The sequence below is a fragment of the Lactuca virosa genome, chromosome 9 (assembly GCF_052849685.1).
Source record: "Lactuca virosa cultivar CGN04683 chromosome 9, Lactuca_virosa_CGN04683_v6, whole genome shotgun sequence".
Classification (NCBI taxonomy): Eukaryota; Viridiplantae; Streptophyta; class Magnoliopsida; order Asterales; family Asteraceae; genus Lactuca; species Lactuca virosa.
The window spans coordinates 153739869-153765762 of record NC_136434.1 but is presented as its reverse complement, the minus strand read 5'-3'; positions in this window follow the sequence as shown (position 1 = coordinate 153765762).

The window sequence follows — 25894 nt, the reverse complement described above, 5'->3', positions numbered from 1 at the left end:
AGGAAGTTTGAGGGGTCTTCAAGATCCGACAAGAAAAATAGGTTCCTGAGGTATGACCCTAACAACAAGAGGTATGTGGATAGCACTGAAGAAAAGTGGTGTGAGAAGTGCAAAAAGAAGCACTATGGAGATGCTACGGAGAAGTGACTTGTTATAAGTGTGGGAGGATCAGTCACTATTCCAAGGATTGTACATTTAATGATAAGGTATGTTATGGATGTGGAGACAAGGGACATATGTCGAAAGATTGACCGAAGAAAAATGAAGCAGCAAGGCCGAATGCACCCCCGAAGCCAAAGGCAAGAGCGTTGCAGTTGATCCTTAATGAAGCGGGTGAGGATGCAAGGGATTCAGAGTAAGGATCTATAAATTAGGCGTATAGATAGTATCATGTGGTGTAGCCTATTATAAGAGGCCTACTGTAGGGTGAACTTGAATATCTATGTAATCGTTTCAAGAAACAATATAAACCATGGTTATGTTATCTAATGTGTTAATTTGCTATACGATTTTTCTTGTATGGTGAACTGGAGAACTGAGAGAAAAATACTTGGGACGAGTATGAGTAGGTGTGAAAGGCAGTAGAGTTCGAAATATGTTGTGAGATGTCGAAGCGTCTTTTTTCATGTTTAGTGTCGAAGTCTGTTTTCATGTATTCGTTATATGTATTTCATAAGGGCAATTTTAGAGGTCGAAGCGTACGTGTCTTAGCCCTTATTTACTTTTTGTTTACTTCTGATGTTCCTATAAATAGGGATAGATATAACGGTTAGAGTAACTTTTGGCACTCTGTGTACTTTACACCTTCATTCACTTGTATCCTTTCAGAAGTATTAATAGAGCCAAACAAATTATTTACGATTTGTGTTCTTGAATCAATTCATACTCTATTTTCATTCTTACACTCGATTCATACGAACTACATTTGGTATCAGACCAGGATTCCTTAAGATGATTTATGATTTCCTCGTGTTTTCAAAAGTTTTTGAATCGCTATTTCCGATTTAAAAATATTCTGCACTTTTAATCTAGAAAATCTTTTCTGATCAACTGTTTTGATTCGATTATGCTTCTCGTTTGATAAATCGAGTGTTCGCTGTTTGTTTTCTGGAAGATTTCTTCATTAGATTCTTCTTTTTGAAGCTTTTCATCATTTTTGTCTGTACATCAACGGCGAACATCAACATAGACATGATGACTGGTTTCTCTCATCTTCTCTGTAACATACACGTTTTGAAATCATGTTATGTAATTCAAAAAGTTAAAAATATTATGAAATATTATGTGAAATTGAGTGTTGAGTTCTAACATATAGTTTTTACTAGAAATAAGGTAAAACTATGTTTAGAATCACTCATAAATTATTGGAAGTCTTATGAGATTCCAATTAAAAGCCAAATAGTGAAATTTAGCGAAAATATAAAATTTAAAATATGTAAAATTTTATTATTTAAAGTTGTATATAATCTCGTTAGAAACATGTAGGCGAAAACCTCGTCAAAATCCGAGTTATAACAAAGAAGTTATGACCAATCGAAGATCCGGGATAAAACCGGCACGGTGCCGAATGACGTAAAAAGTGAGTTTTTGATAAACTACTTTTTAGCCTTAGTGATCTAAATGAAAGTCGTAGTATTAGTTAAACCGAGAATTTTGATAAAAAGAACGCCAAAATCTGACTTCGTATGAGGAAGTTATGATTTTTACAAGTTTCAGTTTAGTAGTAGACAGCTAAAAACTCGAATTTTAAATCGAGTGATTTTGAGCCGACACAACGTAAACGAGAACCGAAGGTCTCGTCATTAGTAGTACAACGGTAAAAAGTCTGACGAAAACGAACTTCGGATGAAGAAGTTATGAATTTTTAACGGATTTACCAGTCCCGGTCTGTTAAAAATAATAATATTAAAAATAAAGTCAAAATTAGCCGACAACGTCTAAACGAAAGTTGTAGAGCATAATTTTCTCTACAAGTGCATATAAAGAACGTTAAAAACGGAGCCCGTATGCGAAAGTTATGGATTTTAGAAGTTCGGGGCACAAAATAATCGAAATTAATTACGAAATCCGAGAAAATCGCATGGCTCAGCTTCAGCCACGTCGCCGGATCCGCGCATGTCCGACCCGTGTCCGCCTCGTCTCCGACGTCGTCGATCCTCATGTCCGATGCATGCGCTGTGCGTCCGAGCATCCGACGCGCGTAGTCTCGCATCCGACGTGTGTTTGGTCCGGAGTCCGAAGCGCCAGCTGCCCCCCTCGCGTGTCCCTCTTCTGCGGCTGCCACGTGCCTGGCTGACTCACCTCTTCTCGGCCGACCTTCGGATCTCACTCCTATAAATAGGAGCCTTGCGAACCCTCCCGGGTAAAAATGGGATTTTGCCATTTTTGACCTCTTTTTCCATATTTTTACTATCCCGACATCCCCCGAAGCCCCGATACTTATTCCAAAGCCCGAAACACGCCCCGAGATTCCCGAGAATCCCAAAAAATTTATCTTTTCGGTTTCAAAGCCCAACCCTCGCAGGGCCCAGTTTTCAAGAAAACTCCTAGTTTTCAACGACGAAAGTCATATTTAGAGCCGAAATGCTGCACAAATTATTATTTTGACCCCCGGTTAATTCATGGTGAGTTTAATATATAAGAGCAACTGTATGTTATGTGTTATATGTGCTACGTGTTTTTCAGTGTTATTATTCCGGTTTATTTTCCCGTGTTAATTTTTATTCGCTATGTTTAATAGCAAAGTAATACCTTTGACCATGTGATCAGTGAAAGGACTTAGATTCATATTGGTACTGGTACGTAGCCTCTGGCCATGTAGAACATGTCTCCGTAAGAGAATGATTTCTATTCTATGGTATTGGCAGATGGTTAGACAGGGCGTGAAAACCTGAAATCTACCAAAAGGTTAATCCGAAGTTGTATGTCTTCTGTGCCATTTGGGCCAAAACTTTATTGATGTATATCAAGTATGGAAATTGTTAAGTCTCATTGATTGTATATCTTTGAATCAACTCAATGATTGATATGGAAAGTTTGTCACATGATTCACATATGCCTTTGTTGTTCCTTGCTCCTATTTGCTTCTGCCATATTGGTATATATATGGCATAACATTATATTGTATCTATTATTGAACTCACTAAGCGTTATCGCTTACCCCTCCCAATGTTTTAACATAATGCAGGCAATAAGCACCCAATATAGTTGGAAGACTTAGAATTGTTTGTAATAGTACTTTGTACTTCAGTTTATGTTTGTATAAAATTACAATATCCTGGGTAGTTATGTAAAATCTTAAAACATAGTCGGTTTGTATCCAATCTTTTGTAATGAATTTATCAATGTAAAAATATTATGTTGTAAATATGCATGTAGCATGTTTTGGAATAACTATATTGTCAAGTATGAAAGTTTGGGTCTCTCAGAAATATGAAAGTATAGAAAGGGGTTCTTTCAATCATGGTATCATAGCAGTGGTTTAAGGGAACTAAATTCCATGGATTGGTATTTAGACTTAAACTATTGGAAGTTCAATATATGAACTGAATCATTGTAAATATATGGATACAAACCATAGGAAATACTTAAGTGGGGTATTGGGTAGTGATAAACCCTAGTATTCTAAGACATTAAGTTACTTCAAAAATGTTAGAGAATTAGTATATATGAACTAGGAATTTTGAGAATTTCTAGATTTAAACATGAATTGTTAAGTGAAGATGATACAATATGTATCTGGTATATTTTAGGTTGAATACCTAATGGGGTAAGCACTAGAATATTAAGAGGAGATATGCCTTATATTCTATTAAGTGCTAAATGATAAGTAAATATAGCATGCTTTAGGTTTCATACCTATATTGCTATTACTTGAGAAAGTTTAAGGTCTGTTGCCGACCTTGGTTTAGAAAAATTTATGTTCAGAATTCTAAGAATTTTCGTAATAGAATTTACATGAAACTTTTCGAAGTAATAAAGATACTTATGATAGTTCACATTGATAAGTTTATTGGTAAACGATCGAAGTGTTATCGTAAATAGTGTATTAATACCAATAGAGTGGTATTATACATTTAAAATATGTAAGATAATATAATAACATCTTTGGAAGAAAGATGTGCGTTTGAAATACGTTTAGATGAGATAAATGTTTTGGCATAACCAATAAAGTTGTTCCACCGCTGTCCAGATTAAAGCAGTGATAGTTTATAGAGTCGGAAGAACCGAGGATGGTGATAAATACTTCAACAGTATTGAAATTAATGTAGTACAAGATTTAGAAGAATTAAATGAATATCAAAGGAAAGGCTAATGAAGTTTTTAGACTTATTAGGCCAAGATTTTGTGATGAAGTATGTAGTTCGAGTAGTAACCCTATACAAGATGCTCAGACTTAGTATTTAATAATACTGAATGATGATTGACTTCTATCACATCCATATGGAAGTTCCATTGTGTGTTAAGCTGACTTTAACATACAAGATTGGGATAGTGAAATACGTTATTTGGTTGTGAAAAGTCTGAGTGGCTTACTTGTTAGAGTAAGGTAGAATACTTAGTTGAAGAAGATATACACTCATATTATTGTATGAGAAGAAATGTTGTAGTTAGGAATGATAGAGAACCAAGTTGAAGCTAGTAGAGCTTGCTGAGATGCAGCTATAATGCAGACTTCTTAGGATAGACTCCTATGAAGTAAACTTAAAAGATACAACCATGAGAAGAAGACTTACTCAGATACAGGAATGACGATGTCATGGAAGGATAATGAAACCAACAAATATGCATGACGGTGTGCATGAGTTAGAAGATGATGTAAGTAGTTGGAAACGATTTGTCTCTACATTGCTAGAGTAAATTTTGGTATAGTGTGTCTTGTAGAGTAGACACTACCCGAGAAAGAATTTATATGAAGAAATGGAAGTAAACTTTCTATCGACCTATGGAAAAATATTAGGATATATTAAATTGAGCATATACATGAGAAGAATTTTAGAAGGCGAGTATAGGTAATCCAATATATGTTTCATAGAAACGCGAAAACCCTAGTTGAGTCTAGGAGAAATTGTTGTATGTACTTGCTTGAACACACTTAGGTGTAAAAATTTTCTTTGTGAAAATTTTTGAATGGTAACGTGGGAACTGCGAGACAATACTTGGGACGAGTATGAGTAGGTGTGAATAGCAGTAGAGGCCTATACTACTGGAAGCACATGACTCACACTTGGATCAGGCAAAGGCACAAGGTTACCAAGAAGCTAGTAAATGATTCCGTTTTATTCATGTGTGTCGTTACCTTCGTTTCGGTAATGACTAAGAAGATAATTATCGTTCAAATGTTAATGTCATAAAGAATCGAGTCCGATTAGTATCAATCCGCGAAAGGAGTTGATTGGTTCAGAGAACCATGTCTTATATAGTGACGAAACTTCATTAGGAATACTGAAGAAGAAAATGGTCGAGGTAGTCGATAGAAATATAACAATCTTCATTAAAGGATTGAGCAATCATTAGCCAGAGATGTGACTTGCTATGTGCTGTTACTGGCCACAAGAAATGTTTCCGCCCTACTCTTACTAGTCAAATGGCGGGGAGTCAAGTTTCCGATCAACAATCAAAGAGTACTCCAACTAAAAAGGAGGAGGTGCCAAAAGCTAAAAGACGTATATGTCCGAAAGCACGAATTAGAGATATGTGGTGCTATTCTTTCTATTCCGAAGCATCAACGTGTGGATCAAACTCTTTTGTTTTCTTTATTCCATCAGCTTGATTTATTCGATCTGATTCTAATACAAGAGTTTGGTTCGTTATGTGTCTTGTGCGTTATAAAATCAAAGGTCATTAGAATAAGACCATACGAGTTGTTGTTATAGCAAATGTAAAGACCTTATCTTGGGTTTAGTCTATAAACCAAGAAGGAGGAGGAGTCTGCAATGAGAATTGAGTTTTAACTCAAAGATTAGAATCGAAGGCCCAATAGAGAATGATGAGCGGGTTTGAGCACCGCTAGTAATTAATAAGTTTGAAGAGTTTGAAAATCGTTTGGCAAACCAAAAGTTAAATATCGTACATTTTAGATTACCACAGAGGAAGTAAGTTAGGACTCGAATGTTGTGACTAGTAATTTTCTCGTAAACTCTAGATCTGCTCACATCTTATTTGATTGTGATGCCTCAGATTCTTTTGTGTTTTATAAATTCGCACATTCTTTTCAAATTGCTTGTTGCTCAATTGTCCAATCATTTCATATAGATAACATAGGAAATATATCATTACTTGCTGACAAAGTCTATAGAAATAGTGTCATAGGAATTGAAGGTTATAATCTTCCTTCTAACTTAATTCCTATCTCTTTACCCAACTTTGATATTATTCTCGACATGAATCGATTGTCAAAGAACTACGCAGATCTCTTGTGCTACGAAGAGATGATATGCATCCCTATCGAAAGGAGGGATTATGTTTATGTCTATGGTGAAAATAATAAATTTCTTTCTTAAAAACTCATAAATTTATATCGAAGGGATATTCTACTTATCCGGCTTATACAGTTAATACCTTGAAAGAGGAGAAGAAAACTGTGAATGATAGCATTTGGATAGTTATCGACCGACTGATGAAGAGTGCATATATTCTCGCCACACATGAAACGGCTCCATTGGAGAAGTACGCATAAGTTTACTTAGACAAAATCATCGCGAGACATGGTGTGCCACTAAATATTATTTCCGATCGTGATACTCGCTTCACTTCTCACTTTTGGGCGAGTATGAAACGTGAATTGGGATCTCGAGTTGCTCCCAACACAACTTATCATCCCCAGACAGATGGTTGGAAGGAGATAACAATCCAAACAGTAGAAGATATCCTTTGTACATGTGTCTTAGAGTTCGGTAGTAAATGTGAACACCATTATGTTGGCATAATGTAGGACAGAAAATCCTTTGTGGTCCTGAAATAATTCAAGACACCACTGATAAGATTCAAATTATACGAGAAAGGATGCAAGTAGCCGAGGATCGACAAAAGACCTGTGTAGAAATGGAGGAGACGATCCATAGAATTCCAAGTGGGTGATACTGAAGGTAACCCTGTGGAAAGGTATTATGAAATTTGAGAAGAAAAGGAGATTGAGTCCTAGATTTGTTGGACTTTTCATAACTATATAGAGAATTAGTCAACAAGCATATCGCTTGGAAATTGCCTGAAGATTTGGCAGGTATTCATGATGTATTTCATGTAAGATATCTACGTAAATGCTTGAGCATATATGATGAAACGGTTCCATTATCCAAGGTGAAACGGGATAATAAACTTATACTTAGGGAAAATAAGAATGATAGAGCGAAATATCCTCATTTGTCCAAATCGTTGTGATTTCGGGGACGAAATCCTCAAAAGGAGGAGGTATTTGTAACATACACATTTTCAAATCGTGTTATGTAATTCAAAAAGTTAAAAATATTATGAAATATTATGTGAAATTGAGTGTTGAGTTCTAACAGATAGTTTTGACTAGAAATAAGGTAAAACTATGTTTAGAATCACTCATAAATTATTGGAAGTCTTATGAGATTCCAATTAAAAGCCAAATAGTGAAATTTAGAAAAAATTTAAAATTTGAAATATGTAAAATTTTATTATTGAAAGTTGTAGATAATCTCGTTAGAAACATGTAGGCAAAAACCTCGTCGAAATCCGAGTTATAACGAAGAAGTTATGACCAATCGAAGATCCGGGATAAAACCGGCACGGTGCCAAATGACGTAAAAAGTGAGTTTTTGATAAACTACTTTTTAGCCTTAGCGATCTAAATGAAACTCGTAGTATTCGTTAAACCGAGAATTTTGATAAAAAGAACGCCAAAATCTGACTTCGTATGAGGAAGTTATGATTTTTACAAGTTTCAGCTTAGCAGTAGACAGCTAAAAACTTGAATTTTAGATCGAGTGATTTTTAGCCGACACAACCTAAACGAGAATCGAAGGTCTCGTCATTAGTAGTACATCGGTAAAAAGTCTGACGAAAACGGACGTCGGATGAAGAAGTTATGAATTTTTTACGGATTTACCAGTCCCGGTCTGTTAAAAATAATAATATTAAAAATAAAGTCAAAATTAGTCGACGAAGTCTAAACGAAAGTTGTAGAGCATAATTTTCTCTACGCGTGCATATAAAGACGTTAAAACCAGAGCCCGTATGCGAAAGTTATGGATTTTAGAAGTTCGGGGCACAAAAAAATCGAAATTAATTAAGAAATCCGAGAAAATCGCATGGCTTAGCCTCAGCCACGTCGCCGGATCCGTGCATGTCCGACCCGTGTCCGCCTCGTCTCTGACGTCATCGATCCTCATGTCCGATGCATGCGCTGTGCGTCCGAGCGTCCGACGCGTGTAGTCTCGCATCCGACGCGTGTTTGGTCCGGAGTCTGAAGCGCCAGCTGCCCCCCTCGCGTGTCCCTCTTACGCGGCTGCCACGTGCCTCGCTGATTCACCTCTTCTCGGCCGACCTTCGGATCTCACTCCTATAAATAGGAGCCTTGCGAACCCTCCCGGGTAAAAATGGGATTTTGCCATTTTTGACCTTCAGATCTCACTCCTATAAATAGGAGCCTTACTATCCCGACATCCCCCGAAGCCCCGATACTTATTCCAAAGCCCGAAACACACCCCGAGATTCCCGAGAAGCCCGAAGAATTTATCTTTTCTATTTCGAAGCCCAACCCTCGCAGGGCCCGGTTTTCAAGAAAACTCCCGGTTTTCAACGACGAAAGTCATATTTAGAGCCGAAATGCTGCACAAATTATTATTTTGACCCCCGGTTAATTAAAGGTGAGTTTAATATATAGGAGAAATTGTATGTTATGTGTTATATGTGCTACATGCTTTTCAGTGTTATTATTCCGGTTTATTTTCCCGTGTTAATTTTTATTCGCTATGTTTAATAGCAAAGTAATACCTTTGACCATGTGATCAGTGAAAGGACTTAATTGGTACTGGTACGTAGCCTCTATCCATGTAGAACATGTCTCCGTAAGAGAATGATTTCTATTCTATTGTATTGGCAGATGGTTAGACAGGACGTGAAAACCTGAAATCTACCAAAAGGTTAATCCGAAGTTGTATGTCTTCTGTGCCATTTGGGCCAAAGCTTTATTGATGTATGTCAAGTATGAAAATGGTTATGTCTCATTGATTGTATATCTTTGAATCAAATCAATGATTGATATGGAAAGTTTGTCAAATGATTCACATATGCTTTTGTCGTTCCTTGCTCCTATTTGCTTCTGCCATATTGGTATATATATGACATAACGTTATATTGTATCTATTATTGAACTCACTAAGCGTTATCGCTTACCCCTCCCAATGTTTTAACATAATGCAGGCAATAAGCACCCAGTATAGTTGGAAGAATTAGAATAGTTTGTAATAGTATTTTGTACTTCAGTTTAAGTTTGTATAAAATTACAATATCCTGGGTAGTTATGTAAAATCTTAAAACATAGTCGGTTTGTATCCAATCTTTTGTAATGACTTTATCAATGTAAACATATTATTTTGTAAATATGCATGTAGCATGTTTTGGAATAACTATATTGTCAAGTATGAAAGTTTGGGTCTTTCAAAAATATGAAAGTATAGAAAGGGGTTCTTTCATTCTCGGTTCTTTAACCAATATTCCGATACTGATTCCTGAATATTACGAGCAATGGGCGGATAGAATGGAAGATTATTTTAATGGGATTAATGAAGATTTGTGGTGTTGCATTTCTAGTGGAAATCGTCTTGCAGAAAGGCTAGAACAAGTCAGAACTGCTGGTTCTGCTCTTGATGTTTTATTGCAAATAGATAAACAAAAAGCAAATGACAAGAGATGTTTGCGAGAACTTCACAGTGCTCTTCCAACGGTGGTTTACAATTACATACGTATATGCAAAATAACAAAAAGAGATCTGGGATACTTTGAAAGAGAAGTACCAAGGAAGTGAGAAGACTAGAAAGAGCTCACTGAAGTAAAGCTTTCTCGAATTGGTAGAATTCAAGCAGAAAGAGAATGAGACGATCGAACTCTATTATGATCGTCTTAACGAGTTGATCTTCAAGTGCAATCAATATGAAGTCAATCGTTCTACTCTTGAGTAAAATCTCACCTTCTTGATGGGACTTCGAAAGGAGTGGAGAAACATCAATTTGATGATCAAGACAAAACATAGCTTTGATAACTATTCGCTGGGAGATCTCTATAATGTTCTAAAAGCTAATGAAAGTGAGATCAACGAAATAGCTGAAGAAGGAAAAATAAATTTGGGAGTTCCTCTTGCATTGGTATAGAAGGTGTCAGGAAAAGAGTCTGCAGTCGAATTTGCTGATGTTGATGGTTCTGGTGATGAAGGTTTTCGCATGAATTCGAAAGATGAAGCTGTGGCTTATTTGTAACACCCTGTTTGAAAGTACTCGGTTGGGGTCTCGGAAGCCAAAGGGTAGGGGCGATCGGTCTTTTATGGGTCCAGGGTTTCATCCGGAAGGTTTTAGACTTGGAGGTGTCGATGGGAGTGTACGGCTTCCCACCACCTTTTCGTGGATATAAGTTTGTCGGAAACGGACTTAGAATGAATGAGTTATGACACTTTGAAGTTATTGTCAAATTTAGCCCCTAATAGAAATTAGTGATGAAAAGGTCCCATGCATCCAAGGTGGCCAGCATGAGTACGCCCATCATAAGTTGGGGTACGCCCAGCGTAGATGGGGTAAATGGTCGCGGGTGATTGGAGACGTATGCCCAGAGTCACTAAACCCGAATTTTTAGGGTGTGACACTATATAAAGAACATTACACCCTCTAGGGCCAACCTCTTTCTCATCCATCAGCCCCTCTTTGAAACCCTAACCCTAATTGTGAGAGTGTGAGCTTGCAAGGTCATCTTGGAGTGCATCTTAGTGTTCTTGAAGAGGAGTGATCATCTTGGAGTATCATTGATCAGGGAAGAGCTTTTATATCTAGGTTCTCCAACTCATTCGCAAGTCTCAGAAGGTATAAAGTTTCTACCTTGTTATCTTATAGCTTGAGATCTAGATTAGGGCTTGTTTGGTGTTTCTTATGAGCTTTATAGACTATCTCTTGGGAGTTGAGCAACTCTAGAGCTTAGGAAGAGTAGATCTGAGGTCCTTTGGTCCATCCAGTTCATAAAAATGCTATGTTGATGAGTATTCTAACCTCATGCATGAATCAAGACCCTTTCAAAGGTCTTAATGGGTTTTTGGGAGCATTTGGAGGTTGCAAAGGCATAAAGTTGTCAACTTTATTCCTTAAGACGTCTTAATGGATTTAGATCTGAAGTTTGATGTTGAAATTCCAAGTATTAAGCACTTAATGGAAAAGTAGCTTAACAGAGGATTACGTTGGGCGTACATGCAGGTACGTGCAGCGTACACCACCGTCACCTAGTACGCTTAGCTTACATAGGAGTACGCCCCGCGTACTCATCAGTTATGGGCTTGTGATGTTTTGGGCCCCGGGTTGGGCCAAGCAGTGGACTTTCGGTCTTTGGCCCTTAGTGGGCCATCAGGAGTCACATGTTTTGGGCCAGAAATATGTTTGGGCTTAGGGTAAGGCCTATTAGAGGGATTGGGCCCAATTGAGCAAATTGGGACTTTAGTGGACCACTAGGGGGCTTGGAAAGCCTACTTAGTGTTGGGTTTTGTTTCGGGGTTCGGGCCTTAGTTTTTGGATCATAATGGGCCAGGGGTAGAATAGTCATTTTACCCCCCTATGCAAGGATTAAGGATCATGGTATGGGACCTAATTGCTAATTGGGTATATTGATCGGTATTGATGGTTCAGGAAGTGGACAGGGCATCAGTTAAGGATTTTTTCAGGAAGCTTCTGCATTTGAGGTGAGTCTTCTCACCATACTAATGGGTCTAAGGCACCAAGGCCGGCCCATTTTATGATAGTTGGTATACTAGCTGTGTAGAGGTATGTAGCATTGTTATGCATTGATATGTGGTAGAGATAGCCTTTACAGCTAGTGGTAGAGATAGCCTTCAGGGCTAATGGTAGAGATAGCCTTGATAGCTAGTTGTAGAGATAGCCTTCAGGGCTAATGGTAGAGATAGCATGTATGGCTAAGGGTAGCGATAGCTGATTGATATGTGTTATGTGGTAGAGGTAGCTTTTATAGCTAGCATGTTATGTGGTTTGTGTGTGGGGTATGCTCTGGGGACACTCACTAATTTTCGTGCTTACAGGTTTGTTATGGTTTCAAGTACTTCAGATCCCAAGGGCAAGGGCAAGGCATGATGGCGCGACGTGCACTCTCTCACAGGCATTTTATGGGACACTCTAATATTTGGAATAAAAGTTGTATTTGACTTATGTTTTGAAAACAATTATAACTGGGTTTCATAATGAATGGGAATATGTTTGATTACTCTAAAATGAAAATATTACTTTGAAAATTTGGGTCGTTACAAATTGGTATCAAAGCCTTGGTTTGAGGGATTCGGGCATACTCGCGGGTGTGTCGGGACTCATACTAAGGAAATGGTAAATTTGTTTTTAAAAAAATGACATAAAAAGCTTTTGAAATAAAGGAAAAGATGAGAGTGCAACGCGCGTGATCAGCCGAGCCAAGTAAGTAGTTCCCCAATGTGCTACCCATGTTATTCTGATATTTGAGCATTGATGATCATATGGAACTTTCTATGTGTATGCTTTTAAAGTTATATACGGTTAGGAGCTTATAGCCTTAGAATGATTGATTTGGCATTATTTCCTGTTCCTTGTCTGGTTGTGGTCCTAGGGTAGAATCTTTTATTCCAAAGTCTATTTGATCCTTTTCTGTGTATAATTTGCTTGCATAAAGGCAACCAGTTATGATTGGTCTGATTTATATGAGTAGAGAAAATCTTAAGACAACCTGAGATTGACGTATGCAGTAGTTTGTGGAATATGGGTTGGTTTTGGGAGGAACTGGGGTTATCAGCTACAACATTGGGGAAAGGTACAGGTAGGTGTGGAAGGTAGTATTGGGCCCGTACTACTGAAAGCACAGGACCTGTAGTCGAACCGATGTTAAATCTGACGACTTCAAGGAGGACCGGTGTAGGAAGACCCTTTTATGGAAAATCCTAATCGTTATGATTTATGACATTTCAGTTTAGCATGGTGACGACACGATTTTGAGCAGGGGGATCAGGATCGGGATCTGGATCCGTGGGAGGATCAGGCGACACTACCGATGTGATTGATGAGAGGCTGCGCGAGCTTATTGCAGCCGAGGTTACCAAGGGCATCCTTGACGCTACCCCAATCATTTTTGGGATGGTCAAGGAGGGTATTTATGGAGATCATGGAGGAGAGACTCAGATCATTCAGGGCTGAGATTGATGCGGTCAAGATTGGGGCCCGAACTCCGTCGTTCTGGGAGTTCAAGGCGTGTGGGGCGCCAGAGTTCTTCGGGGCCAGGGACCCCATTGTTAGCCGACGATGGGTGGCGAATATCGAGACGCCCAGTGCACGAGTTCTTGCCCGGATATGGCAAATGTGGGATTTGCTTCTTGTATGTTGATAGACAGGGCCCGGGATTGGTGGGGCGAGGTTACGAGTCAGGTGGGAGCAGCCGGTGTGGCTGAGATGACCTGGGCCGAGTTTGTTCGGTGATTCGACTTGGAGTTTGCAACAGCCATTGAGGTGCAACGACTTGTGAGGGAGTTTCATGACTTACAGCAGACCACCGAGACTGTGGCAGAGATCACCGCCAAGTTTCGAGAGCGAGACTTGTTGATCCCGCAGTATGCTACCGATAAGGAGATGCGGAGGACGAGGTATCATTCCATGCTGAGGGATGATATCCGGGAGTTTGTGAGCTTTATAGGGTGCAAAACCATGAATGAGATGGTAGAGAAGGCTTCGGAACGGGAAATGGAGTTGGACTTCCGCACCAAGCGGAAGCAGGAGCAAACGCAGGCAGCAGGGGGTCAGGCTAAGAAGCCTAAGACCACAGACACTTCCAGCAGGGTCAGGGTCGGTGTTCCAAGTGTAGTAGGGTGCACGATGAAGCTTGTCGTATCACAGGCACGGGATGTTATGCCGACGGCCATCAGGGCTACTTGAGCAGGGACTGGCCCACGAAGGGATTGATTTGTTTTCACTGCAACCGGATCGGCCATAAGCGGGCCAACTGTCCAACATTACAGGGAGGGGGATGAGCGGTGGCGGCACCTGCACCCGCCACGATGAGGATTACCGATGGCTGCCCGGCCAAGGCGGATGCTCCAGTGGTGAAGAGTCGCGCATTTCAGTTGACCACTGAGGAGGCCCAGGCAGCGCCAGACGTTGTGGCTGGTACATGTCTATTATTCTCTACTCTTTATTATTCGTATGGCTTACGTGTGCATTATTTTTGTATAAGGACCATTTCGGTCAATGTTATGTCGGTACATGTCTTGTTTGATTCGGGTGCTACCCGATCGTTCGTGTCACTTGCGCTTAGAAAGAAGTTCTGGGATGCGCCGGGAACATTGGTTTCCCGCTGGAGGTAGAGATTGCAGATGACCGCACGACGAATGTTGTGAGGGTGACATTAGTTTGAGCAGCTAGAGTAATTCGCATTGTTGGGATTCAAGAAGTGCTAGCTCGTCTTCAGGAGTCACGTTGTATGGAAGGGTTATTCGTGGTGCTGGAGCTCTGTTAGGCGCCGACCGTCAGCAAATTGTCAATTGGGACGGGAGACGGTTTGGGGAATCCTTCAATTCTCGTGTGCCGAGCGGACCTAGTTGAATCTAAGTGGGGGAGAATCTTTCAGATATCTAGAATGGAAGTGAGTGTGAGATGAGGATGCATTTCACATCCACATTGGGGAAGGAAAGGAGGCCTTAGGGGCCTGCTAAACATAGGATAGCAAAGGATGGGAGGTCGGGAAACTCCCCAATGTTTGGATCGCGTCTTCTTGACGCCATATAGCAGAATTTGGAGGAGGGAACCAGGTAGAGCTCCTGTCAGTGTTTGATTTCAGCTGGGAGGGTGGACCGTGTGGGCGCTCACCGCTAAGATGCGTTCGGATTGATAGATGAGCGATAGAACTATGGTTAGTGATCATTTTTGTGCGGGAAGTGTCCTAAGTCTGCGGGTGTAGCTGTAGCATTCACGAATTTATTCAGATGGCTTAGACCAGTTCGCAAGGTCATGGGGAATCCACAACTTAGGTGGAATCCGGGTTGGAGATGATTATTCAATTGGATACCTGTGGGCGAGCCCGGGTGGTTATGAGAATTCATAATGGAATTGGTAGAGACTGTTGAGTCAAGGGTTGGGAACTTGAGTTGCAGGATCTGGTGGATAAGCGGTACGTGACGCAGGAGAGCTACGGCTGGGTGGTCCTGATATTTGATCACTTGGAAACTTGGTGGTTGGACCGGGTGCGAGACTGGTAATCTCAGGGATCGGCTAACGATGTCTATCTATCGGTCAGGTAAGGGTAATCGGATGTTATGATGCATAATGGATCAAGGATTGAAGGAGTCGAGAGAAGAGGAATTGCCAGGGAGGTTATTATCAGACGAGGTGTTCCTCGGAGGTTCTGTAGGACTGTTGAGCGTGTGTCTCTGGCTCAACAGTCGGTAAGGTGTCCGGTATTTCAGATAGTTAGTAGGCGAGTTGGGACCAGGAAGGTCCCGACCGTTCATCAGGAAGCAGTCATGCGGCATCAAGAGGAGTAGGAGCGACTTCAGTGGTTTGGAATCTATGTGTGGAATTACGAGTTATTCGTTAGTCACAGTTGGTCGGTGACGTTTGTTCTTTGAGAAGCCTCAAGGTATTATGAGTAGAAAGTATTCTATCTAGGCCAGCCTCTTGTGGAATCAGTTCAAGGATGATTTGATGTGGACAGTCTATCAGGGAGACAGACCATCTCGAGGCTTTAGGTTCAGATGGACCGGATGTGATCAGTTTGCAAGGAAATCGTTCATCTTTGGATTCTAGAACCCTGTGAGGGTTGGTTTTGATTTCCTTGGGAAGACTGGTGTATTCCCGGGTTTGTGTCCGTAATGCTCAGGTAGTCTGGTATGTCGGGGATGATGATGCATGACTTCGAGGACGAAGTCTAGTTTAAGTGGGGGAGAGTTCTAACACCTTGTTTGAAAGTACTCGGTTGGGGTCTCGGAAGCCAAAGGGTAGGGGCAATCGGTCATTTATGGGTCTCGGGTTTCATTTGGAAGGTTTTAGACTTGGAGGTGTCGATAGGAGTGTAGGGCTTCCCGCCACATTTTCGTGGATATAAGTTCGTCGGAAACGGACTTAGAATGAAGGAGATATAACACTTTGAAGTTATTGTCAATTTTAGCCCCTAATGGAAATTAGTGACGATAATGTCCCATGCATCCAAGGTGGCCAACATGAGTACGGCCAACGTAAGCTGGGGTACGCCCAACGTAGATGGGGTAAATGGTCACGGGTGATTGGAGACGTACGCCCAGAGTCACTAAACCCTAATTTTAAGGGTGTGACACTATATAAAGAACATTGCACCCTCTAGGGTCAGCCTCTTTCTCATCCTTCAGCCACTCTTCGAAACACTAACCCTAATTGTGAGAGTGTGAGCTTGTAAGGTCATCTTGGAGTGCATCTTAGTGTTCTTGAATAGGAGAGATCATATTGGAGTCTCATTGATTAGGGAAGAGCTTTTGGATCCAGGTTCTCCAGCTCATTTGCAAGTCTCAAAAGGTATAAAGTTTCTACCTTGTTATCTTATAGCTTGAGAACTAGATTAGGGCTTGTTTGGTGTTTCTTATGAGCTTATGGACTATCTCTTGGGAGTTGAGCAACTCCAGAGCTTAGGAAGAGTAGATATGAGGTCCTTTGATCCATCTACTTCATAAAAATGCAATCTTGATGAGTATTCTAACCTCATGCATGAATCAAGACCCTTGGAATGGTCTTAATGGGTTGTTGGGAGCATTTGGAGCATGCAAAGGCATAAAGTTGTCAAATTTATGCCTTAAGACGTCTTAATGGACTTAGATCTGATGTTTGATGTTGAAATTCCAAGTATTAAGCACTTAATGCAAAAGTAGCTTCACAGAGGAGTACGTTGGGTGTACATGCAGGTACGCAAAGCGTACACCACCTTTAGCCAGTACGCTTAGCTTACATAGGAGTACGCCCCGTGTACTCATCAGTTATGGCCTTGTGATGTTTTGGGCCCCGGGTTGGGCCAAGCAGTGGACTTTGGGTCTTTAGACCTTAGTGGGCCATCAGGAGTCACATGGTTTGGGCTAGAAATATGTTTGGGCTTAGGGTAAGGCCCATTAGAGGGATTGGGCCCAATTTAGAAAATTAGGCCATTAGTGGACCACTAGGGGGCTTGGAAAGCCTACTTAGTGTTGGGTTTTGTTTTGGGTTTCAGGCCTTAGTTTTTGGACCATACTGGGCCAGGGGTAGAATAGTCATTTTACCACCCCCCCCCAATGCATGGATTAAGGATCATGGTATAGGACCCAATTGCTAATTGGTGGGTATATTGATCGGTATTGATGGTTCAGGAAGTGGACATGGCAGCAGCTAAGGATTTTTTAAGGAAGCTTCTACATTTAAGGTAAGTCTTCTCACCATACCAATGGGTCTAAGGCACTAAGGCCGACCCATTTTATAATAGTTGGTATACTTGTTGTGTAGAGATGTGTGGCATTCTTATGCATTGATATGTGGTAGAGATATCCTTTATAGCTAGTGGTAGAGATAGCCTTCAGGGCTAATAGTAGAGATAGCCTTCAGAGCTAGTGGTAGAGATAGCCTTTAGGGCTAATGGTAGAGATAGCCTGTATGGCTAAAGGTAGCGATAGCCTTTGTGGCTAATGGTAAAGATAGCTTTATAGCTAATTGATTGCATTATGTGGTAGAGGTAGCTTTATATCTAATTGATATGTGCTATGTGATAGAGGTCGCTTTTATAGCTAGCATGTTATGTGGTTTGTGTGTGGGGTATGCTCTGGGGAAACTCACTAAGCTTCGTGCTTACAGGTTTGTTATGGTTTCAGGTACTTCAGATCCCAACGCCAAGGGCAAGGCGTGATGATGCGGCGTGCACTCTCTCACAGGCGTTTTATGGGACACTCTGATATTTGGAATAAAAGTTGTATTTGACTTATGTTCTGAAAACAATTATAAATGGGTTTCTTAATGAATGGGAATATGTTTGATAACTCTAAAATGAAAAATTTACATTGAAAATTTGGGTCGTTACATTATTATTCAAAAAACAAACTTAAGAAGTTCTTTAAGAAGCCATTCAATCTGAAGTTGAAAGGAAACAATGATTTCAAGGGAAGCTCATCATCTGGGAAGAATGTAAGATAAAAGTCAAAGGTTGAGAACAAAGAGAGTAAGGTTACTGGTGAGAAGGTGGAGAAGAAGTTAAAAGGAGATTCTTGTTTTGATTGCCATGACTGCAATGGTGCGAATCATATGGCAGTTGAGTGCATGTTGAGGAAGAGAGAGGAGAAGAAGGATAGAGTGAAGGACGAAGCCTATTATGTCGAAAGGCTGGAGGAAGTGAGAGCAAGGACGAAGGGAATGTCGCTTGTATCAAATGCAACTAGTGATGGGGATGGTACCTATCAAATCTGGTCATCTGGATCAGATGACGAAGAGATGAAAAACCCCACACACAGAGCAATGTATGCGAGTTATGAAGAGGGAAGTCAGGGTGAGGAGAAGGTGACCAAAAATGTTTCGTCTCTACTGGCGCACAGAAGTCTCCAATGACTTCGAATGTATGTTCTCTTCTTGAATCCTTTAATATTCCTTTTAGTTCATATGATATTGTTTTGTCTGATTTCGATGATACTAGTACGTATGTTAATGTTTTGTTTATTTCTATTAGTAGTGATGCTGAAAAATCGAAATCTTTATTGATAGAAACACATAAACGATTGGATTCGAAGAGGAGTAGACTAGACAATCATGAGTTGCAATTGAAAAATGTTACTATTGACAGGGATTATATTACAACAGATAATTGTATTTTGATGAAACAATGTAACATCTATTGCAGTTCTGCTAAGAGATTGTATGCTAAACTAATAGATTTACATCATTTTTCTGACATTAGTAAGGAACAACATAGGAAACTATAGCCCTTTTCGTCCTTTTAAAGGGATAAAATAGATTCGACATCCTATGATTGTGAGAAAAAGAGTTCTGAATTTGACAAAGTCCCAAATGATTCATATGCATATTGTATTGTTAAAATAGATGAATGTTTAGATGCTAATGATTTGGTACATATTGTTAATGAGACCTTGACCAAGACCGAGCATATACATTTTTTGAAAAAGACTGATAATTCGACATCTGACTCTCAACATAATTGTGCTGACATCGAAGACAATTCGTACAATATCAGTGAAATTGAGGAGGAAGAAGTAAAGATTATTCTCAGTTATCTGTCGTTAATGTCACTTCGATAACTAAGGGTAAAGAAATTTGTAATGATTCAATGGAAAAGTTTAACACTAAAAAACCCTTAACATCGAGAGTTCATGACTATGATCGTGTGATTGTCGAAGATAGTCAAACTGATAATGATAATGACGAAGAAGATGTTCTAATCGAAACAACTGTTCCAAGGGTTGTTGTCGATTAAGTTTATGAGGAAACACAGAAATTCGAAAAAGTGATGAAGGAAAAAGGTCCTCATTATCTCGAATCGAACTCAGTTGTTTACCCAAATTACAAATGCACCGATGATGTGGTGTTTCCCAATCAGGTGTTTGTCACTATAGAAAATGAAGACAAAGTGAATCCTAAACTCAACAAAATTGTTGTTGAAGATAACAAAGGAGTTTCGAAAGAAGGGTTTTTCTTAAACAAAGCACAGTTGAAAATACTCTTAACAATAAATCATCTACTTTTCAAAGGCAAAAACCAAAAAGAACTTGGGAAGTTAAGACAGAAAAAGTAAATGAGGACAAACAATCAAATGAACTAGTTTCTCAAAATCAAAAGACAAAAGCACAAATTTTCAATGAAAAAATTCAAAAGGTTCCAAAAGAAGAAGGAATTTCGATGTCAAAAGCTCAAAACAAGGTGTATTGCAAAAATAAAAAGTCTTTTAAGAAACCAAAGAAGATTGCACAAAAATCGTTTGATCAGAAAACAACTAAATAGGTTCAGACTTTTCCACAAAATAAGTCTTTTGTTCAGAACAAACCCGCTCTAAGGCAAATCGATTTCTCAAAAAGTCATTCAAAATTTCAAAAACAAATTCAAAAACCGAATGTTCAAAAACCAAGAAATGAGAATTTTGTTCAAAACCAACAACAAAGGAATTTTGTTCCCAATCGTCAAAGTGCATGGTTTTCACAAAACAGTTTTCATAGAAATGGTTTTAAACAAAATGAACAAAGACATTTTCATCAATTTCAAAATCAAAGCCGATTATCAAATGGACAACAAGTTTGTAATCGAACAACAGTTGGTTAAAACAAACTTTTTCAAAACCGTTTTCAAACCCAGGCAAAACCATCATTTCCAAAAAGAAATTTTGTAAAGTTGGATGTCAAAGACAAGAGAAACAAACCATTTAAACCAAAACCACGTCACTTTCCCAATCATGATTCGCACCAACAAGTTAAAGCTTCATCTGTAAAAGGGAAAACTGACTCAAAGAATATCAATCATTGGCTTGAAGGAAAAGGGAAGTTATACCAATCAAGGAAGTTTTCACAAGAGGAAATCAGATATGCCTATGAAAGCTACTTGAATGAGTCACAAACTGGAAGTATTTCGTCACAGGAATCTAATCCTTCTGTTCGAAAATGGAAAGCTTTTCCCAAAGTAAAAGTTGAAGTAAAACGAAGTGCTGAGGAAAAAGGGAAAGTCAGTGTCGAACCTAAACCAATGAATAATTTGTTTTCGATACCTAAGTCTATAGAAGTTGACTTGATCGATAGTTTGAAATCCAAGGTTCGTAAATGGGTATTAGGTCCTTCATTTCATAATGCATTTCACTCTAATCACCAAGGACCGAAAAAGCCTTGGGGACCTAAATTCTTTAATTAATCGCAGGTGATAAGTGACTAGCAATACAATGAACATTGGTACATGGACAGTGGTTGCTCTCGTCACATGTGACATCCCCTAATTTATCGGCCAGAAAAGACCGATTTGATTTATGCTTTTTAAAATAAAATCAGAGTAATCCTTTTAAAAGATGTTGCGGAGTTTGTTCCCAAAACAAAACATGATAAAAAAAATATTTATCAAAACCTTTCTTTAAAAATATATATTTTCATTTTATATCAAAATCTCGGGATGTCATGTTCTGATACAGATCATAAGCATAAACAAGACATTATAAGCCTTACAACAATTATTTACAACTACTGGCCTATAATCCGAAAATCTCTCATCATCATCCGACTATGCTCGGAGTCAACTACCTGTAAGATAAAAAGGCTGCGTGGGTCAGGCTTAGGAGCCTGGTGAGCATATAGGGTTTTCAACCCATAATAAATAATAAACTTATCAATCAGCAATAAATTTATTAATTTCATCAAACAAAAAATAACCCTAATTACCCGTTCCCGTTATCCTCACTTTAAGTCCCTAAAACAACTATCACAAGGGACCTAGCCTAAGGATTTTCATTAGGGGGACAACATTGCTTCGGGGGTTCCTCAACAATTTATGTCAAATAAGGCAACCATCGTGGTGACAACACTGATTTCTTCAGCAATTTATGTCAAATAAGACAACCAATGGGGTTAAAACATTGCTTTCCTCAACAATTTATGTCAAACAAGACAACCAATAAGGTAACAACATTGCTTTCCTCAGCAATTTATGTCAAATAAGACAACCTGACATAAAACAATCAATAAGGTGACAACATTGCTTTCCTCAGCAATTTATGTCAAACAAGACAAACATCGGGGTGACAACACTTCTTTTCCTCAACAATTTATGTCAAACAGGCACGAAGTCACATCGTCGCCAAGGTTTATACAACAGGCACTAAGTCCATAGCTGCCAACCTACTAAATCCATAGCTACCAGCGTACGTCTATATTGTACTAAATTCATAGCTACCAACGTACATCTATACTGTACTAAATTCATAGCTACCAACGTACATCTATACTGTACTTTTATCCCTCATTCTTTATCTACCCATGTTTTACCCAACATGTTTGAAGACAAAATATATATACATTATTTTAAACATGTATAAAACATCCATTCAACATCCATTTCAAATAAACAAACAACATATATACACATAGCACGTATTTTATATAAAATACTTCATATCTATGTGTAAGATGAAAATGACTATACACTCACTTGATTTAACGATAATCGGGAAGCACTTCGTTTCCTAAAACAATCGTTCCTAATAAAACCGGGAGTTTTATTGAGAAACCGGGCTCTGCGAGGGTCGGGCTTCAAAACCGAAAAGATAAATTTTTTGGGCTTCTCGGGCACTTCGGGACGTGTTTCGGGTGCTATAATCGATACCGGGGCTTCGGGGGATGTTAAAATAATGAAAATATTGAAAAATGGGTGAAAATGGGCAATTTTCCAAAATTACCCGGGAAGGCTCGCAAGCCTTCTATTTATAGGAGGTCCGAAGGTCGGCTAAGAAGCCTGAGTCAGCAGTGAGGGTACGTGGCAGCAGGAGAGCGAAGGCGCACAGGTGGCTCGTACGTGGGTTGCGCATGCGAGGGTCTCGCTGTCGGCCTCTGATTGGACCGAGGTCTAGGTCCGAGACTTCGGACGTGGCACTCCCTACGAGGCTCGATCATGTGAGAAAGGACACGCGTCGGATTTTCAGTGGACCACTTCGGAAGACACAGCAATTCCTGACTAGTGGCACGATTTGAGCGAGGGTGACGTGGCCGAAGTCCACGTATGTGAAATTTCCCGGTTTTGACATTTTTTTCTCGATTTTCGCGCCAAAACTTCTAAAATCCATAGCTTTCGCATACGAGCTCCGTTTTTGACGTTCTTTATATGCACGCGTAGGTAAAATTACGCTTTATAACTTTTGTTTAGACTTCGTCGGCAAATTTTGACCCTAATTTTTATATTATTATTTTTAACAGACCGGGACAGGAAATCCGTTAAAAATTCATAACTTTTTCATCCGACGTCCGTTTTCGTCTGTCTTTTTACCGTTGTACTACTATTTACGAGACCTTCGATTCTCGTTTAGGTCGTGTCGGCTAAAAATCACTCGATCTAAAATTCGAGTTTTTAGCTGTCTACTGCTACGCTGAAACTTCGAAAAATCATAACTTCCTCATACGAAGTCAGATTTGGGCGTTCTTTTTATACATACTCTCGGTTTAACGAACACTGCAACTTTCGTTTAGATCACTAATGCTAAAAAGTAGTTTATCAAAAACTCACTTTTTACGACATTCGGCACCGTGTTGGTTTTGTCGCGAAACTTCAATAGGTCATAACTTCTTCGTTATAACTCGGATTTCGGCATTCTTTATATATCCGTAATCCTTGTCATGACCACTACAACTTTCTTAATAAATATCGGCTTTATCTAATATTTATTTTCGACGCTCATTTTTATTCTTAATTAATTAAACCCTAATAATTAAGCATATAACAAATAAAACACATAATATTCACATAATTCCTTTTCATTTCTTCAAATTGAGTCACAAAGGTTAACCTAGACTATCATGTCAACATTAATGCCTAGCCTAGAAACACGGGCGTTACATCACATGACAGGTCGAAAGGAAAATCTACGAGATTATCGAAGTTTGGAAAATGTGGAGTTGTGAAATTTGGAAATAATCAGAAATGCAAGGTTATAGGCTATGGGAAAGTTACAAATGGAAAGTTCACTGTTAATCGAGTGGCATACATCAAAGGTCTTAAACACAACTTCGTTAGCGTTTCACAACTTGTTGTGGGCACTAATAATCAAGTGGTCTTCGATGAGGAAGGTAGTGTCATTTCGAACAAAGAAACCAAAGAGGTGTTGCTCAAGTCTAAGAGGAAAGGTGATATATTCACTCTCGATATCAAGCCAATCATTGGTATACTCTCTGTTTGCAAGGCATCATCTAATTTGAGCTGGATCTGGCATCGTAGATTGTCTCGTCTGAATTTCAAAAATATGAACAAATTGGTGGTAAATGATCTTCTTCGAGGCTTTCCTGTTTTAAAATTTGATAATGATTTGATTTGTGCAGCATGCGAACAGAGGACGCCACACCGTCAAGGTCATCCTATAGTCATCGATTTGAAGATCATTGAACCTCTGGAACGTCTTCACATTGACCTTTGTGGACCTTCAACAATTAAGACTCTCAATAAGAAGATGTACATCTTGGTCATTGTCGATGATTTTTCAAGGTTTACATGGGTTTTCTTTCTTCGTCATAAGTCTGAAACTACTTAAGTAATGATCGATTTCATAAAGTACATTGAACTCAGTTTGATAAAGAAAGTTAGAAAGATCAAAAGTGATAATGGCTTAGAATTCAAGAATCATGTTCTTGATACATTTTTGGCTAATCTAGGGCTTACGCATAATTTTTCATCTCCTTACACACCTCAACAAAACGGTGTTGTCGAAATGAGAAACATGTCTCTTTGCGAAGCAGCGAGGTCTATGCTCACCTATGCGAATCTACCACAATATCTATGGGCAGAAGCAATTTTGACAGTATGTTTCACTCAAAACTGATCATTTATTCATCGTCATTTTAATATCACACCCTATGAAATAATTAACAATAGAAAACCAAATGTGAAATTTTTCCATTTTTTTGGTTGCAGATGCTTTATAATGAATCTCAAAGATAATCTTTCGAAACTTCAATCCAAAGGTGATGAGGGGATATTCTTGGGATATTCGATCAATTCAGTCGCATATCGGGTGTTGAATAAGCGAAAAAGGTTGAAGAAAATTTCATTCTAACTTTTGATGATTACTATGTTATGCGTGTCGAAAAGATTTTTGAACAAAATCCAATCCTCACAGAAACTAATGACGAGTCAAAAATTGGCAATTCTTTTGATTTTGAGTATGATTTAATTTTTGGTGTTCCTGACAGGCAATAGATGCAGAACTTCATGCTGATGACAATCAGATTCCTGAAGCATCGAAACATTTTGATGATTCGACAATCACTCAGGAAGATGATGTTTCACATTCTACAACAAACTCTCCAATTCATGTCGAAATTCAACCGATGTTGCAAGGTGATCAAGTGGAGGGGGAGCACTTAAACTCGCAAGATGATATCGAGGGGGGGCATGGATGTTCGAATGATAATTTCAAGGGGGAGCATCACAATTATAATCCAATTTTCGAAAGGGAGCATCACAATACAAATCCAATTGTCGAGGAGGAGAAAAATGGATTTATACCTACCAATTCAAATGACCAAACTGATGTTCTTGATGATGTGGCTGATAATGTGTCTAGTGTAGGTGAAGGTTCTGAAATGGATGAAATGTTCGAAGATGCACCTTTGGATTTCCATCCTGTATATCCACTATAGCACCCGATTCCTGGTACGTATTTAAATTCAAGAATTTCATGTATTTCCTCTGGGACTCGACGAGTTGGTGACCAAACTCGTCGAGTAGAGTCGTGATTCGCGGGAAGTTTAAGTGGCCTACTCGACAAGTCGGGAGACTGACTCGACGAGTAGGTGCTGTTTGAGTGAAACCCTAAATTTGAGGGTTTGTGCCCTATTTAAACAACTTATCTCAGCCTCCATCATCCCTATTACTCCCAGAAAGCAGTATCTCGAAACCCTAGCCGTTATTAGTGTGTTTTTGAGGTTTGAGGTGTTACTTTGGGTGTTTGAAGCTTGAAAAGAAGGAGGAGGCTTGTGAGATCAATGAGG